Source organism: Cibotium barometz, chromosome 1 (genome assembly GCF_041138505.1).
Source record: "Cibotium barometz isolate CiBa-2024 chromosome 1, ASM4113850v1, whole genome shotgun sequence".
NCBI classification, from domain to species: Eukaryota; Viridiplantae; Streptophyta; class Polypodiopsida; order Cyatheales; family Cibotiaceae; genus Cibotium; species Cibotium barometz.
The window spans coordinates 3,013,814-3,017,899 of NC_141046.1; positions in this window are offsets into that span (position 1 = coordinate 3,013,814).

Sequence of the window (4,086 nt, forward strand, 5' to 3'; positions counted from 1 at the left end):
GCATCCTGGGTTTTCTGAGCGGGTCTTCTTACTGGCGTGTTTTCTTCCTCATGAGAAGATATGCCTTTACCCCGTTTTTGGCTTGCCTCTCAGAGGTCCTTTTCTTAGAACACCTCATACCACTGAGATAGGCGCAGCAATAACCCACAGAATCATTCCCATAGATGAGTTACCTTATACTTGTGCAGCTTGTGAGGACTGCTTTTGTGACCATATGATGGACGGGCTTATGGAAGTGTAAAGAGTTCCTCTATCTTTACTGTATAAGTTCCGAGAATGAATAAAGTTTAAATCTTGTTCGTATTTTGAATCTTGCTCTCTTTAAGACTTATCTTGGTGGTTAATCTTGATTAAAATTTTTCTCTAAGTCTCATATTCGTGCATCTTGCGAAATTATCCCAGTTTGCGAGATGAGGACATCTCGCATTTTTTTAAGTGGGGTAGAATGTAAGATTCCTCCCCCACCCCCTTTTTGATGTCTAGTATCTTTCCCTGTAATCAATTCCTCTTCAGAAATATAAAGACCTTGTTTCTATCTGTTTTAGCCTAGAGAGAGAAAAATATTCTAGAGAGAGAATATTCAGATTTTGAATATTTTTGGATAGAAAAATATCTCTTCTAATTCAGATGAGTTCCCCTGAAACAGAAATTCAATAAGAATTTTCCAATGTGCAATTGGAATTAATTGAAAATAGCTATAAAGAACCTTAGCCTAAGGGTCTAGATTTTCAGAAATCTTTAGACTATAGTCCAATTAAGGTTCCTATGGACCAATAGCATCAATCCATGTGTAGGGAGTAGATAAATCCAATTTGTAAAAAAGAAGATACCCAAAAATGAGTAAATGCTCACATAAGGTGAAGAGTTGAAAATGTACAAGGTTTATTAGTAAAAAACTATGAGCAATATTAAAAATATGAGATATTTTGGGAATAATGATTTTATTATGACACATATGTAAGGAAGGGGAGTCCCTTAAATGCTCACATAAGATGAAGAGTTGAAAATGTACAAGGTTTATTAGTAAAAAACTATGAGCAATATTAAAATGATTCCATTATGACACATATGTAAGGAAGGGGAGTTCTTTAAAGGATGTGCATATTTCACATAAGATGAAGAGTTGAAAATGTACAAGGTTTATTAGTAAAAAACTATGAGCAATATTAAAATGATTCCATTATGACACATATGTAAGGAAAGAGAGTTCTTTAAAGGAGGTGCATATTTCACATGCTTGAATGAGTTTTAAACTCATAAAAATTGAGATATTTCATCTCTCCTCTCTCCTCATTTAAGTCTAGTTCCAAAAAGTTAGCTTAACTGACCTAAAAATAGTCAAATATTGACCAAACTGATTTAGAAAATTCTAGAATCAGTTTGTTTGGTTAGGAGCTCAATTTTTCCTATAAATAGAAGCCTCCCCCTTGTTGAAAAATATATAGTGTTTATGCATCGTTACTCTACTCCACCTAAGCCAAGAACTGTGAATTCATTTAATAATTCACTAGTTTTTGGAGCTTCCCTCTTTCTTCAATCCCCATTAGTGGCTCCATCAACATACTTAACCAATTGATTGGTTGGGGGCCTCTACCGTGAACAAAGAATCAAGCAATTTGTAAGGTAATTAGTGAATATTGATCTTTCTATAATTTCTCAATGTTTCTCTCTTCTCAACCCCTCTCAAGCTTGAGAAGTTTAATTGGTATGGTTTTTTTTAAATGCTAATGAAGTTTGAATAGTAGTGAAGAGTTACATAATGCTATTGAAGTTAATTTTCATTTATGTTTAAATTCTAATGTTTTTTATGTAAATTCCCTCTCTCACTCAAGAAATGGTCATACTCATGACCCATTCTCAATCCAAATCAAGCTTTTCATAAAGCTTTTCCTTAACCCAAGATTAAGCTATGCTTGAGGCCAAATTATTGGCTTTTTTCTATGCTTTTAGTTTATGTATATTAATGATTCAATCCATTATGGATTAATAATCCAATTAGAGATTATTTTAATTATTCCTTAATGATAAGCATTATCTCTTAGAAAATTTGAGATTTATCAGTCATAGCAGCGGAGCTATGGCAAAATTTTTATAAAAATTATGCATAAAATAATCTCATTCAAAGCATAAAAAGAGGACTTCCTACCATATTCTAGGAATTATCATCCTAGATTAATTGAAAGAATTTCATTATAATCATGGAGAAATTGAATTTTAATATTATGCATAAAGGATAAATTTTTATATCAAAAGTGTTACTTTTATCATTTTTATTTCATACATAAAAGTATGCATAAAAGAAAATTTTTATATCAAAAGTGTTACTTTTATCATTTTTAATTTTCATGCATAGAAGTATGCATAAAGGAAAATTTTTATATCAAAAGTGTTACTTTTATCATTTTTAATTTTCATGCATAGAAGTATGCATAAAGGAAAAATTTTTATATCAAAAGTGTTACTTTTATCATATTGGATTTCATGCATATAGGTATGCATAAAAGATATTCTTTTTATACTAAAAGTATGATTTTTCTCATAAATGGATTTTATGCTTAACTTAGATGCATAAGAGAAATTCTTTTATTCTAAAAGTATAATTCCCTACCAAATTGAAATCATGCATAAGAAGATGCATAAAAGATTGATTTTAATTTCGAAAGTGTTAGTCTCCTTAAATGGAATTTATGTATAAATAAATGTGTAGAGAAATCTTATATCAAATAAAAGAATTCTCTTTATAAAAAAAAAAAAGATATGAAATGTGATAAGATGTGATAAGAGGTGTATGAGATGTGATAAGAATTGATAAGATGCGTATGGAAAGTGATAGGATGTGATAAGAGGTGTGATAAGAGGTGATAAGATGCTTATGAAATAAGTTAGGATGTGATAAGATGAATTAAGATGTGTATGGGGGGATGAGGTAAGAAGTGTATGTGATAGGATAAGATGTATATGGGTTGTGATAGGGCGAGAATGGATGTGATGTAAAAGATTAGATGTGAAAGTATATGGGGTTATATAAATGGGAATGTGAAAATGGATGTATGTATGTGGATGTGTGGATATGGAGATGGGAGTGTGGATGTATGAACATGAAAATGGATATATGCATGAAGATGTATATGCATAGATGTAAATGTGGATGTAGATGTGGATGTAGATGTGAATGTGGAATGTGGATGTATAGATGTGGATGTATGGGAATGTGGATGTGGATGTATGTGAATGTGAATGTAGATGTGGATGTATAGATGTGAATGTGGAATGTGGATGTGGATGTATGTATGTATGTGGATGTAGATGTGGATGTATGGATGCGTATGTATGAATGTGGATATGGGATGTGGATGTATAAATGAGGATGTGAAAATGGAGGTAAGCATGTAGATGTGGATGCATGTATGTGAATGTGAATGTAGATGTGAATGTGGAATGTGGATGTATAGATGTGGATGTATGGGAATGTGGATGTGGATGTATGTGAATGTGAATGTAGATGTGGATGTATAGATGTGAATGTGGAATGTGGATGTGGATGTATGTATGTATGTGGATGTAGATGTGGATATATGGATGTGTATGTATGAATGTGGATATGGGATGTGGATGTATAAATGAGGATGTGAAAATGGAGATAAGCATGTAGATGTGGATGTATGGATGTGAATGTGGATGTGGATGTGGATGTATGGATGTGGATATGGATGTGAATATATGATATGTGATGTGAAGGAATCTGAAGTGAAGAGATGGAAAAGGAGATGATTGGATGAGTACACATATACATGGAATGTGGAATAAGTAATGTGGATTAATGAGGGATAATGTGGAAAAATGAGAGTTAATATAGAAACTGTATTTGTAAACTGTTTGTAAATGCTGTTTGTAAATGGCTGTTTTATGTCAAGAATGCTGGGGAAGCATTTTGACCGTCTTGTGATTAAGGTCGTGGAGACCTAACTGATAAAGTTGCAACTGCTGACGGAGAGTCAATGGAGGACGTCTCGCGTAGCAAGGTCGACCGAGGTCTTGACCAGCCTCGGTTCGATTAAAATGGTGAGCTTCCGGTACGGTGGATGA